At 46.8% G+C, this 15,044-nt stretch overlaps 1 protein-coding gene across 1 annotated transcript in view; it reads right to left on the reverse strand.

Annotated features, from left to right (window-relative positions):
• The window catches only part of SLC2A9 (solute carrier family 2 member 9), a 352,960-nt gene extending 338,547 nt beyond the window's left edge, over window positions 1-14,413 (reverse strand). The window contains exons 1-2 of the mRNA XM_038745103.1: window positions 14,326-14,413; window positions 10,516-10,670 (exon numbers count right to left, since the gene is read on the reverse strand). The gene's annotated coding sequence lies outside the window, so the exon portion shown is untranslated. The remainder of the gene's footprint in view (window positions 1-10,515; window positions 10,671-14,325) is intronic.
• Between the last annotated feature and the right edge of the window lie 631 nt (window positions 14,414-15,044).

Genomic DNA, 15,044 nt, shown 5'->3' on the forward strand with positions numbered 1-15,044 from the left:
TAATGGCATTTGTTAAGCGTTTACTGTGTATGAAGCACTGTTCTTGGCGCCGGGGCGGATACAAGGTGATCAGGTTGTCCCACGTGGGGCTCACAGTCAATCCCCATTTTACAGATGAGGTAACTGAGGCACAGAGAAGTTAAGCAACTTGCCCAAAGTCATACAGCTGACAAGTGGCAGAGCTGGGAGTAGAACCCATGACCTCCGGCTCCCAAGCCCGGGCTCTTTCCACTGTACTTTCATTCATTCAGTCATATTTATTGAGCACTTATTAAGTGCAGAGCACTTTTCTAAGCACTTGGGAGAGTACAATATAGCAATAAATAGACACATTCCCTGCCCACCTTGAGAAGCACCGTGATTTAGTGACAAGAGCACCATCTTAGGAGTCAGAGGTCATGGGTTCTAATCCCGGCTCTGCCGCTTGTCAGCTGGGTGACTTTGGGCAAGTCACTTCACTTCTCTGGGCCTCAGTTCCCTCATCTGTAAAATGGGGATGAAGACTGTGAGCCCCACGTGGGGCAACCTGATTACCTTGTACCTACCTCAGCGCTTAGAACAGTGCTTGGCACATAGTAAGCGCTTGACAAATACTATAATTATTACTGAGTTTACAGTCTAAAGTGGGAGAGGCAGACATTAATATAAAACCAGATATGTTGCAGTGCTGGCAGGGGAAAGAATAAAGGGAGTAAAAGTCAGGACAACGCAGAACGGAGTGGGAGAAGAAGAAAAGGGGGTGGCTTAATCAGGGAAGACCTCCTGGAGGAGATGTGCCTTCAGTAAGGCTTTGAAAGGGAGGAGAGTCATTGTCTGTTGGATTTGAGGAGGGAGGGCATTCCAAGCCAGAGGCAGGATGTGGGCCGGGGGTTGGCAGGGAGGTAGGCATGATTGAGGCCCAGAGAGAAAGCAAGCACTTCTTTCCCAGCACTTATTCATTCTTTCAATCATATTTACAGAGCACTTACTGTGCGCACAGCACTATACTAAGCACTTGGAAAGTACAATTCGGCAACAGACGCAGTGCTTTGCATATAGGAAGCACTTATTAAAGACTTTTTTTTAATGGCATTTATTAAGCGCTTACTATGTGCAAAGCACTGTTCTAAGCGCTGGGGAGGTTACAAGCTGATCAGGTTGTCCCATGGGGGGCTCACAGTCTTAATCCCCATTTTACAGATGAGGTAACTGAGGCCCAGAGAAGTGAAGTGACTTGCCCAAAGTCACACAGCTGACAATTGGTGGAGCCAGGATTCGAACCCATGACCTCTGACTCCAAAGCCCGGGCTCTTTCCACTGAGCCACGCTGCTTCTCTATTATGACTTATGCACATATCCACATATCTATATGCACATATCCATAATTTATTGATTTCTATTAATGTCTGTTTCCCCCTCTAGACTGTAAGGTTGTTGTGGGCAGGGAATGTGTCTGATATATTACATTGCACTCTTCCAAATTCTTAGTATAGTGCTCTGCACAAGTCAGCGTGGCTCAGTGGAAAGAGCCCGGGCTTGGGAGCCAGAGGTCATGGGTTTGAATCCCGACTCTGCCACAGGTCTGCTGTGTGACCTTGGGCAAGTCACTTAACTTCTCTGAGCCTCACTTACCTCATCTGTAAAATGGGGATTAAGACTGTGAGCCCCACGTGGGACAATCTGATTACCTTGTATCCCCCCCATTCATTCAATTGTATTTATTTAGCGCTTAGAACAGTGCTTTGCACATAGTAAGCACTTAACAAATGCTGTCATTATTATTATTATTATTACCATTGCCTGACTACTGCTGGACAGAGGCCCTGAGAGACACTTACATGGGTCCATGCAAATGGTGGAGAGATCTGTTGGCTATTTTATCCTCCCCAATATCCCCCACCTACAAGGGGGCTACTGAATCTTCTTAATAATAATTCTACTTGTGGTATTTATGAGTCCCATGAGGGGCTCGTAGTCTCAATCCCCATTTAACAGATGAAGGAACTGAGGCCCGGAGAACTGAAGTGACTTGCCCAAGGTCACACAGCAGACAAGTGTCAGAGCTGGGATTAGAACCCATGACCTTCTGACTCCGGGGCCCATGCTCTATCCTCTATGCTGCTTCTCAGTAGATATGTACATATTCATTCAATCGTATTTATTGAGCACTTACTGTGTGCAGAGCACTGTACTAAGCACTTGGGAAGTACAAGTTGGCGACATAACTGTCAGTATGTATGTACCAAAAAAGATAACCACATCAGACACAGTCCCTGTCCCTCATAGGGCTCACAGTCCAAGTAGAAGGGAGCACAGGTATTGAATCCCCAGTTTAAATGTGAGGAAACTGAGGCACAGAGAAGTAAAATGACTTCCCCAGAGTCACCAAGCAGAAAAGTGCCCAAGGTCACACAGCAGACAAGTGTCAGAGCTGGGATTAGAACCCATGACCTTCTGACTCCTGGGCCCATGCTCTATCCTCTATGTTATGCTGCTTCTCAGTAGATATGTACATATTCATTCAATTGTATTTATTGAGCGCTTACTGTGTGCAGAGCACTGTACTAAGCGCTTGGGAAGTACAAGTTGGCAACATAACCATCAGTATGTATGTACCAAAAAAGATAACCACATCAGACACAGTCCCTGTCCCTCATAGGGCTCACAGTCCAAGTAGAAGGGAGCCCAGGTATTGAATCCCCAGTTTAAATGTGAGGAAACTGAGGCTCAGAGAAATAAAATGACTTTTCCAGAGTCACCAAGCAGAAAAGTGGCAGAGCCGGGATTAGAACTCTGGTCAGTCATTCCTTTAATCATATTTATAGAGTACTTACTGTGTGCAAAGCACCGTACTAAGGACTTGGGAGAGTACGCTATAACAATAAACAGACACATTCCCTGCTCACAACGAGCTTACAGACTAGAGGTCCTCTGCTTCCCAGGCCCTGCTCTTTCCACTATTCCCTGCTGCTTCTCTAATGTCCTTAATGGAAGAGTTCATACCTACGAACCCTACTGAAGACTCTCAAGTGCTTAGTACAGTGCTCTCCACAAAGTAAGCCCTCAGTAAATACTACCGATTGATTCCTCAGCAGACACAAGGCAACGTACTATTTGCCGAAAAGAGCCCCATAACCCAGTGCCTCGACACGTGACACAACTCCCTTGGGGAAATCATCTTAGCTTTGTAGAACTCTCCAGATTTGCAGTAGCTCTTGGAAAGTGAAAAAGGTCCGGGTCTGATAGACTTGTCAATATTTTAAAAATCATTTTACAAAAATAATCTCCGTCAGACACTTCCCAAGAGTGGTCATCAGCTGCTCCCTGCTGATCAACACACAACACTGCATAAACACCCTTTTCAAATTCCTGTCAGCCCCTCACAACCCACGTGGCATTTTCCTCAAGTGACATCTTTCCTGGCTAATCCCCCAATAAACTCCTGGGCCACAAAACGGAAGTTCAATCTGCAGTTGGAGCCTTCGTTATTATTGTATTTACTAAGCGCTTACTATGTGTCAAGCAATAGAAGTGATAACTGTGGCATTTGTTAAGCACTTACTATGTGCCAGACATGGAGGAGAATGAACAAATCAGGTTGGACACAATCCCTGTCCCACATGAGACTCACAGTCTTCATCCACATGAGGTACAGTGCTCTGCACACAGTAAGCGCTCGATAAATACGATTGAGTGAATGAATGAGGTAACTGAGGGACAGAGAAGTGAAGTGACTTGCCCAAGGTCACACACAGCAGACTGTGTTGGAGCTGGGATTAGAACCCAGGTCCTTTTGACTTCCAGGCCTGTGATGTAGCCACTAGGCCATGCTGCCAGGTGGATATGAGTTAATCAGGTTGGACACAGTCCCTGTCCCAAGTAGGAGGGAGGACAGGCATTGAATCTCCATTTTACAGGTGAGGAAACCGAGGTATAGAGAAGAGAAGTGATTTGCCCAAAGTCCACAGCAGGCACCTGACAGAGTCACAATTAGAACCCAGTTCCTCTGATTCCCAGGCCCGGCTCTTTCCCCTAGACCGTGATTCTCCTCTGCTTCTTCATTGTGTGGCCCTCAGCACTGGAATGGTGGAGATGGGGAAATGAAGCTGGAGGCCAATAATAATAATAATAATGGTATTTGTTAAGCGCTTACTATGTGCCAAGCACTGTTCTAAGCACAGGGGTAGATACAAGATAATCAGGTTGTCCCACGTGGGGCTCACAGTCTTAATCCTCATTTTACAGATGAGGGAATTGAGGCACAGAGCAGTTAAGTGACTTGCCTAAGGTCACACAGCAGGCAAGTGGCGGAGCCGGTCTCTGCCCCAGCCTTTCACTAAGATTTACATCCTTAATTCACCCCTCCCTGGGCCCTGTAGAGTTTATGTATGTACCCATAATTTAATTTATTCACATTAATGTCTATATCCCCCTGAGACACAATGTGGGCAAGGAGCACATCTTGCAACCTTGTTATGTTGTATTCTCCTAAGCACTTAGTACAGTGGTCTGCACACAGTAAGCGCTCAATAAATATGAACAATTGCCATGGGTCCCATAACAGGTGGTACTTTTCTTCTCTGGATCAGGTAGGTGGGCAGGGATTGTGTCTGTTTATTGTTGTATTGTACTCTCCCAAGTGCTTAGTACAGTGCTCTGCACACAGTGAGCACTCAATATGATTGAATTGATCCAATCTGGCTTCCATCCCCTACACTCCACCAAAACTGCCCTCTCAAAGGTCACCAATGACTTCCTTTTTGCCAAATCCAATGGCTCCTACTCTATCCTAATCCTCCTTGACTTCTCAGCTGCCTTTGACACTGTGGACCACCCCCTTCTCCTCAATACGCTATCCAACCTTAGCTTCACAGACTCCATCCTCTCCTGGTTCTCCTGTTATCTCTCCAGCCATTCATTCTCAGTCTCCTTTGTGAGCTCCTCCTCCCCCCACCCCCATCCCCTTACTGTAGGGGTTCCTCACGGGTCAGTTCTTGGTCCCCTTCTGTTCTCTATCAACACTCACTCCCTTGGTGAACTCATTCACTCCCAGGGCTTCAACTATCATCTCTATGCTGATGACACCCAGATCTCCATCTCCACCCCTGCTCTCTCTCCCTCCCTCCAGGCTCGCATCTCCTCCTGCCTTCAGGACATCTCCATCTGGATGTCTGCCCGCCATCTAAAACTCAACATGTTCAAGCCTGAACTCCTTATCTTCCCTCCTAAACCCTGCCCTCTCCCTGGCTTTCCTGTCACTGTAGAAGGCACTACCATACTTCATTCTGCTGCCCAGATTATCTTTGTCCAGAAACGCTCTGGGCATGTTACTCCCCTCCTCAAAAATCCAAAAATCTCCAGTAGCTACCAATCAATCTGCGCATCAGGCAGAAACTCCTCACCCTCGGCTTCAAGGCTGTCCATCCATCACCTCGCCCCCTCCTACCTCACCTCCCTTCTCTCCTTCTCCAGCCCAGCCCGCACCCTCTGCTGCTAATCTCCTCACTGTACCTTGTTCTCACCTGTCCCGCCATCGACCCCCGGCCCATGTCATCCCCCGGGCCTGGAATGCCCTCCCTCTGCTCATCCGCCAAGCTAGCTCTCTTCCTCCTTTCAAGGCCCTACTGAGAGCTCACCTCCTCCAGGAGACCTTCCCAGACTGAGCCCCTTCTCTCCTCTCCCCCTCTCCATCCCCCCATCATACCTCCTTCCCTTCCCCACAGCACCTGTATATATGTATGTTTGTACATATTTATTACTCTATTTATTTTACTTGTACATATCTATTCTATTTATTTTATTTTGTTAGTATGTTTGGTTTTGTTCTCTGTCTCCCCCTTTTAGACTGTGAGCCCACTGTTGGGTAGGGACTGTCTCTATATGTTGCCAATTTGTACTTCCCAAGCACTTAGTACAGTGCTCTGCACACAGTAAGCGCTCAATAAATATGATTGATGATGATGATACCATCCTTCCCGTCTCACAAGCCCGCAACCTTGGTATCATTCTCGAAGCCGCTCTCTCGTTCACCCCTCACATCCAATCAGTCACCAAAACCTGGCGGTCTCAGCTCTGCAACATCTCCAAGATCCGCCCTTTCCTCTCCATCCAAACCGCTGCCCTGCTGGTTCAATCTCTCATCCTGTCCCGACTGGATTACTGCATCAGCCTCCTCTCTGATCTCCCATCCTCCTGCCTCTCCCCACTTCAATCTATACTTCACGCTGCTGCCCAGATCATCTTTGTGCAGAAACGCTCTGGGCATGTTCACCTGTCCACATAATAATAATAATAATGGCATTTATTAAGTGCTTACTATGTGCAAAGCACTGTTCTAAGCGCTGGGGAGGTAACAAGGTGATCACGTTTTGCTTTGTTGTCTGTCTCCCCCTTCTAGTCTGTGAGCCCGTTGTTGGGTAGGGACCATCTCTATATGTTGTCAACTTGTACTTCCCAAGCGCTTAGTACAGTGCTCTGCACACAGTAAGCGATCAATAAATACGATTGAATGAATGAATGTTACTCCCCTCCTCAGACATCTCCAGTGGCTGCCTGTCAACCTTCGCATCAAGCAAAAACTCCTTACTCTTGGCTTCAATGCTGTCCATCCCCTCGCCCCCTCCTACCTCACCTCCCTTCTCTCCTTCTCCAGCCCAGCCTGCAACCTCCGCTCCTCTGCCACTGCTAACCACCTCACTGGGCCTCGTTCTCGCCTGTCCCACTGTCATCCCCTGGCCCACATCCTCCCTCTGGCCTGGAATGCCCTCCCTCCCCACATCCGCCAAGCTAGCTCTCTTCCTCCCTTCAGAGCCCTACTGAGAGCTCACCTCCTCCAAGAGGCCTTCCCAGACTGAGTCCCCTTTTTCCTCCCCTCCTTCCCCTCCCCACGGCACCTGTATATGTTTGCACAGATTTATTACTCTATTTTACTCGTACATATTTACTATTCTATTTATTTTGTTAATGATGTGCATTTAGCTTTAATTCTATTTGTTCTGATGACTTGACACCTGTCCACATGTTTTGGTTTGTTGTCTGTCTCCCCCTTCTAGACTGTGAGCCCATTGTTGGGTAGGGACCGTCTCTATATATTGCCAACTTGTACTTCCCAAGTGCTTAGTACAATGAGCTGCACACAGTAAGAGCTCAAATACGAATGAATGAGCGAGTTGAATGAATTCAGGATTACCTGAAACTGAGGTTGCCACAATCCCCTGTGCACTGTACAGGATGCCATCATACTGCCGGCACCATTTTCTGGAAGTGTGCTGAGTTCATCTGAACCAGAGTGCCTCTCCCTGGGTAGTCATCTGTCCCCTTCCCTCCTGCATCATTGGAAACAGGGGTGCCGTTTCTGGGACCCAGAACTCAGTGGCAGGAGTTGCAAGGGAGGGCTGCTGTTAGCTGGGGAGAATGGCAGACTACACTGGTAGTCAATTCATTCTGGCAGGGCACTGCCTGGCCAACATAACTCTGGCATGTTCACTCCTTATCTGTACCCCAGCCTGGGGCCAGAATGCTCAGAGACAGATAAGGAAATGGCTGAAGGCACAGAACAGGAAACCATGGACTTTGTTCCTCAGCTCCATTTCCCGAGGAAGAAATTTAAAAAATAAAATAAACCCAGTCGAGCTCGTTATGGGCAGGGAATGTGTTCATTTATTGTTCTCTTCTACTCCCCCAAGCACCTAGTATAGTGCCCTGCACACAGTAAGTGCTCAATATAACTAAATGCTTACTGAATGTGTACAGAGCACTGTACTAAGCTCTTGGGAGAAGCAGTGTGGCTTAATGGAAAGAGCCCTGGCTTGGGAGTCAGAGGACAGAATAATGATAATAATAATAATAATGGCATTTATTAAGCACTTACTATGTGAAAAGCACTGTTCTAAGCACTGGGGAGGTTACAAGGTGATCAGGTTGTCCCACAGGGGGTTCACAGCCTTCAACCCCATTTTACAGATGAGGTAACTGAGGCCCTGAGAAGTTAAGTGACTTGCCCACAGTCACACAGCTGACAATTGGCGGAGCCGGGATTTGAACCCATGACCTCTGACTCCAAAGCCCAGGCTCTTTCCAAGGACATGAGTTCTAATCCTGGCTCTGCCACTTATCTGCTGTATGACCTTGGGCAAGTCACTTCACTTCTCTGTGCCTCAGTTACCTCATTTGTAAAATGACCCCCGGCCCACGTCATCCCCCGGGCCTGGAATGCCCTCCCTCTGCCCATCCGCCAAGCTAGCTCTCTTCCTCCCTTCAAGGCCCTGCTGAGAGCTCACCTCCTCCAGGAGGCCTTCCCACACTGAGCCCCTTCCTTCCTCTCCCCCTCGCCCCCCCTCCATCACCCCATCTTACCGCCTTCCCTTCCCCACAGCACCTGTATATATGTTTGTACATATTTTTTTACTCTATTTATTTATTTAATTTATTTGTACATATCTATTCTATTTATTTTATTTTGTTAGTATGTTTGGTTTTGTTCTCTGTCTCCCCCTTTTAGACTGTGAGCCCACTGTTGGGTAGGGACTGTCTCTATATGTTGCCAACTTGTACTTCCCAAGCGCTTAGTACAGTGCTCTGCACATAGTAAGCGCTCAATAAATACGATTGATGATGATAAAATGGGGATTAAAAGTGTGGGACAACATGATTACCCTGCATCTACCCTAGCGCTTAGAACAGTGCTTGGCATATAGTAGGTGCTTAACAAATACCATCATTATTATATAATAACGAGCTTACAGTCAAGAACAGTTACCCACCCCAGAATTACTTAAGGAGAAGCAATGTGGCTTTGTGAAAGAGCACAGGATTGGGAGTTGGGAGATTTAGGTTCTAATCCCTGCTCCGCCACTTGCCTGTTGAGTGACCTTAGACAATTCACTTAACTTCTGCTTCCTCAACTGTCAATGGGAGAGAAAAAATGCCTCACCTCCCTCCCATTCATACTAGGGGACAGGGACCAGTGATGTCAGGACTGTTTTCCAGTCTTTTTAATTCTCAACTCGATTGGCAGTTTGCTTGTTTCGGGCAAGGAATGTGTCTGCTATTTCTGTTGTACTGCCTTCTCCCAATTGTTTAGCACAATGCTCTGCACATAGTAAGAGGTCAACAAATTCCATTGATTGATTAAACAATGTGACGTCAGTCACATTTTGCAGTTCCTAGTGCTGAGGAGACTGAGGAAATCCATTCTTATTCGGCTGATGAGATCGTTTATTGGTTTTCAGTGAAAGCCCAAATGCAGGTTTATTCAATCGTATTTATTGAGCACTTACTGTGTGCAGAGCACTGTACTAAGTGTTTGGGAAGTACAAGTTGGCAACATATAGAGATGGTCCCTACCCAACAGCGGGCTTACAGTCTAGAAGGGGGAGACAGACAACAAAACATATTAACAAAATAAAATAGAATAAATATGTACAAGTAAAATAGAGTAATAAATATGTACAAACGTATATACATATATAAAGGTGCTGTGGGGAGGGAAGGAGGTAAGGCGGGGGGATGGGGAGGGGGAGGAGGAGGAGAAGGAGGAGGGAGCTCAGTGTGGGAAGGCCTCCTGGAGGAGGTGAGCTCTCAGTAGGGCTTTGAAGGGAGGAAGAGAGCTAGCTTGGCAGATGGGCGGAGGGAGGCCATTCCAGGCTGGGGGAGGATGTGGGCTGGGGGTCGATGGCAGGACAGGCGAGAACGAGGTACGGTGAGGAGATTAGTGGCGGAGGAGCGGAGGGTGCGGGCTGGGCTGGACAAGGAGAGAAGAGAGGTGAGGTAGGAAGGGGTGAGGTGATGGACAGCCTTGAAGCCAAGAGTGAGGAGTTTTTGCCTGATGGGTAAGTTGATAGGTAGCCACTGGAGATTTTTGAAGAGGGGAGAACATGCCCACTGTTATTATCTTTCTGGGTGGTCTCTGCAAGGCCAGATTCACACTGAGCATGAGAGAGGTGATTGCCTCAGGACACAGCACTATTCATTCAATTGTATTTATTGAGCACTTACTGTGTGCGGAGCACTGTACTAGGCGCTTGGGAAGTACAAGTTGGCAACATATAGAGACAGTCCCTACCCAACAATGGGCTCACAGTCTAGCAGGGACAGAGGTAGGCAAAATTTGGAAGTGGAAGAAAAAAAAAAATCACTGCATTTATCATTATTATTAGTAGTCATAATAATAATAATAATGTCATTTAAGCACTTACTATATGCTAGGCACTGTATTAAGCACTGGGGTGGATACAAGTAAATGGGGTTGGACACAGTCCCTGTCTCACATGGGGCTCACAGTCTCAAACCCCATTTTCCAGATGAGGGAACTGAGACCCAGAGAAGTGAAATGACTTGCCCAAGGCCACAGAGCAGACAAGTGGCAGAGCCAGGATTAGAATTCATGGCCTTCTGACTCCCAAGCCTGTTCTCTATCCATACACCATGCTGCTTCACAGTGCCTGACAAAGTAAATGTTTAGTAATTTAGTAAAAAAAAAAAAAAAAAAAAAAAAAAAAAAAAAGAAAAAGAGGGGTGTTCGGAGGAGAGACTTACCCTGTGCTGTCAGTGTGACAGGGATGTTGTTGTCATCTCCACCAGGAAGTGGCTCTGGGGTCTTCCTCAGAGTCTCAGATCCCAAGGCCACAATCTACTTTGGGAGAAAATCTTCATAGTCCATTGGTGGCCTTCCTGGGGAGGAGAGGGGAGACCTGAGAGAGAAAGGAGAGAAAAGCCATTAGAGTATTTCCTTCATTCAGTCGATCATATTTATTGAGCTCTTACTCTGTGCAGAGCACTGTACTAAGCATATGGGAGAGTATAACAATAGACACATTCCCTACCCACGGTGAACTTCCAGTCTAGAGTGGGAGGCTGTATTAATAGAAATAAATAAAGTGCTGTGAGGCTGGAAGTGGAGATGAATGAAGGGAGCAAATCAGGGTGACACAGAAAGCAATGGGATTATAGGAAAGGAGGGCTTATTCATTCAGTCGTATTTGGAGATGACGGTGCTCTGCCGAGAGTAAGGGGATCTGGAGGGGAAGGGGACTTGGAGCTGTGGGGGGGCTCAAGGGAGGAAGGGCTTGAAGCGAAGGAGTCTCTGCAGAGAGTAGGGGGCTCTGGAGGGGGGCTTACAGTTGAGGGGGGTCTCTGCAGAGAGTAGGGATCTCTGAAGAGATAAGGGGGGCTCTGCAGAGAGTAGGGGGCTTTGGGTAGAAGGGGGCTTGGGGATGAGGGGGTCTCTGGAAGGAGGGGGCTTAGAGTTGGGGAGGTCTCTGCAGAGAGTAGGGATCTCTGAAGGGGAGGCTTGGAGATGGAGGGCTCTGCAGAGAGTAGGGGGCTTGGGGATGAGGGGGTCTCTGGAGGGAGGGGGCTTGGAGTTGAGGGGGATCTCCGGAAGGAGGGGACTTGGAGTTGAGGGGGATCTCTGGAGGGAGGGGGCTTGGAGTTGAGGGGGTCTCAGAGAAGCAGCGTGGCTCAGTGGAAAGAGCCTGGGCTTTGGAGTCAGAGGTCATGGGTTCAAACCCCAGCTCCACCAATTGTCAACTGTGTGACTTCGGGCAAGTCACTTCACTTCTCTGGGCCTCAGTTACCTCACCTGTAAAATGGGGATTAAGACTATGAGCCCCACGAGGGATGACCTGATCACCTTGTAACCTCCCCAGGGCTTAGAACAGTGCTTTGCACATAGTAAGCGCTTAATAAATGCTATTATTATTATTATGATCATTTATTGAGTGCTTACTGTGTGCAGAGCACTGTTCAGAAAAGGCTGCAGAGCACTGTTCAGAAAAGGCCTCTTGGAGAAGTGTTTATTATGTTCCAAGCACTGTTCTAAGCACCAGGATAGATACAAAAGTACCAGATTAGACACAGTCCCCCTCCCTCATACTCTAGGTAGAAGGTAGAACAGATATTACTCTATTTTATTAATGATATATAGATATAATTCTATCTATTCTGATATTGACAGCTGCCTACTTGTTTGTTGTCTGTCTCCCCCTTCTAGACTATGAGCCCGTTGTTGGGTAGGGACCATCGCTATACGTTGCCGTTTTGTACTTCCCAAGCACTTAGTACAGTGCTCTGCACGTAGTAAGCGCTCAGTATGACAATGAATGAATATTGAATCCCCATTTTACAGATGAGGAAACTGAGGTACACTTTGCCTGCTTCTACCTTACCAAGCTTCGCTCATTCTACAACCCAGCCTGCATACTTCGCTCCTCTGGTGCTAACTTTTCACTGTGTCTCAATCTCGCCTGTCTCGCCTCCGACCCCTGGCCCAAATCCTACCTCTGGCCTGGAATGCCCTCCCTCCTCAAATCCACCAGACAATTCCTTCAAAGCCTTACTGAAGGCCCATCTCCTCCAAGAGGCCTTCCTAGACTGAGCCCCACTTTTCTTCATCTCCCACTCCCTTCCGCATCCCCTTGGCTTGCTACCTTGGCTCTGCCCTCTCTCCCAGCCCCACAGCATTTATGAACATATCTGTAATTTTTAATTCTTTGCATTGATGTTAGTTTATTTGTATTCATGTCTGTCTCTCCTACTCTAGCCTATGAGCTCATAGTGGCCAGGGATTGTCACTCTTCATTGCACTTTCCCAAGCACTTAGTACAGTGCTCTGCACACAATAAGCACTTAAACACAATTGAATGAATTTCTCAGTGCCTCAGTTACCTCATCTGCAAAATGAGGAGTAAGTCCGTGAGCCCCATGTGGGACATGGACTGTTGCAAACTTGTACTTCCCAAGTGCTTAGTACAGTGCTCTGCACACAGTAAGCACTCAATAAATACGATTGAATGAACTGGATTCACTTATAATCAACCCCTGTACTTAGTACAATGCCTGATGCATGGTAATAATAATAATAATAATAACAATAATAATAATAATAGTATTTGTCAGGTGCTTACTATGTGCCAAGCACTGTTCTAAGTGCTGAAATACCATTATCCAGTGCTTAGAACAGTGCTCTGCACATAGTAAGTGCTTAACAAATGCCATCATTATTATTAACAAAAAGCCTGATCAAAGCAGATGTTTGTTCATAAGAGGTCACCAGTAAAGCTAAATTGCTCCCACTACTACTCAATCCAGCTCCTTTTCCTGCTTTAGACTCTAAGTTTCTTGTTGGCAGGGAATGTGTCTGTTATATTATACTCTCCCAAGCACTTAGTACAGTGCTCTGCCCACAATAAGTGCTCAAAAAAATACCATTGGTTGATTGATTCGCCCATCTAACGCCACCCTCCTCACTGTGCCTCCATCTCATCTCTGGTCCTTCCATCTCTTGCTTACATTCCTTCCTCATGGCTGGAATTCCCTGACCATTCATAACTGACAGACAACTGCCCTCCTGATAACAACAGTAGTGTTGACAGTAATCATGGTATTTGTTAATCAATCAGTCATATTTGAGCACTTACTGTGTGCAGAGCACTGCACTAAGCGCTTGGGAAGTACAAGTTGGCAACATAGATGATGCTTAACATAGATGATGTTAAGCATCATCTAGACTCAAAAGCTCATTGTGGGCAGGGAACATGTCTGCCAACTATGTTATATTGGACACCCCAAGCGCTTAGTACAGTTCTCTGCACACATGTGCTCAATAAATACAACTGATGGATTTACTACATGACAAGCGCTGTGGTTAGCCCTGGGGTAGATACAAGATAATCGGGTTGGACACACTCCACGTCAGGCTCACTGTCTAAACAGGAGGGAGGACAGGAGGGGTAATGAATCCTCATTTTCAGGATGAGAAAACTGAGGCACAGAGAAGTTAAGTGGCTTACCCAAGCTCACTCAGCAGGCAAAGCACAAGCAGACAAAATTGGGATTAGAACCCAGGTCTGTTGTCTTTCCACTAGGTTCCCCTGTTTCTCTACTTTCCAAGCCCAGAGAAGAACACGTCTACTCCAGGAAGTCTTCTGGAGCTAATCTCTCATCTCCCTTCTGCTTCATATTTGTACTTTCCTCCATGCCCTCTTAAGCACTTCGACATTAACCCCTCCCCCACAGCCCATACATACACATCTTTATAGTTGAGGGCCCAGAGCGGGTCTACTGAGTCAATTATGCTTTCCTAGGCATTTAGTACAGTGCTCGGCACACAGTAAGTGCTCAGTAAACACCACTGACTGCCCCTCCCCCAGTGATTTTTGTCCCCACAGGCAGGCAGCATTTGCCCTTACGATCTCGGCACCTTCCCAGTACATTTTAGGGTGTCCAAATGTCACCCCACCCATGACTTCCTAGACCTACTGAGTGCCCCGCTCCCCCAAACCACGGGTGATTCACACATTAGTTTGAGGGTCACAGACCCCAGAAAACTCCAGTGGACTTCCTTACCTTGTCATCATGATTTCCTGCTTGGGTCTCAGGACTCACAGTTCAGCAGTGACACACTAAACTCTGTTCCATCTCAGCACCGAGCCCTCCAGCATCAGGAAGTCATATGATTTCCCTTCGTGCTTGCGAAACTTTCAGAGAAATCTTTAGCCTCCGTGCTTCACGATCCGCCATGAAATTAAAAAACAGTACAGCGAGAGAGGAACTGAAGAGTTCAGCCAATCCCAACGCCTGCCAACGACCGGGCTTCTAAGTGTGGAGAACTCTTGAGAGCTTTCGAAAACAATACTGCGAAACAAGACTTAGACACACTGTGTCTAGCTAGAAGCGGTCAAATCATTAAAAAGGAGTAAGCCTTCAACTTTTAGAAGCATAAAGAGCTTTCAAAGCCAAACCCACACTTCAGTCTTTCTACTTCTAAAAACCTCCACTCGGAAATTTATTTGAGTTTTTAACGAGGCACACCATGAAGAAATTATCTCGTTGCTAGTCAGAATCCTTCAAGCCACAGTTAATTCAAGCCACCTGGTTTGGTCCTCAGTGGAATAATGCAAAACGGCTGGTAAGAGGGCTTAATCCAGTATACCCAAATGGATATTTCAACAATACAATACTGCTACTTTGTAAGTCTCCAGGCTGAAGATTCTCAGTTGACAGCACCTTTTCTCAAAGCTTTTATTTTCTAGTCCTTTCCTGTAGTATTGTTTTTTCATGATTTT

This window comes from Tachyglossus aculeatus, chromosome 4 (assembly GCF_015852505.1).
Source record: "Tachyglossus aculeatus isolate mTacAcu1 chromosome 4, mTacAcu1.pri, whole genome shotgun sequence".
Lineage (NCBI taxonomy): Eukaryota > Metazoa > Chordata > Mammalia > Monotremata > Tachyglossidae > Tachyglossus > Tachyglossus aculeatus.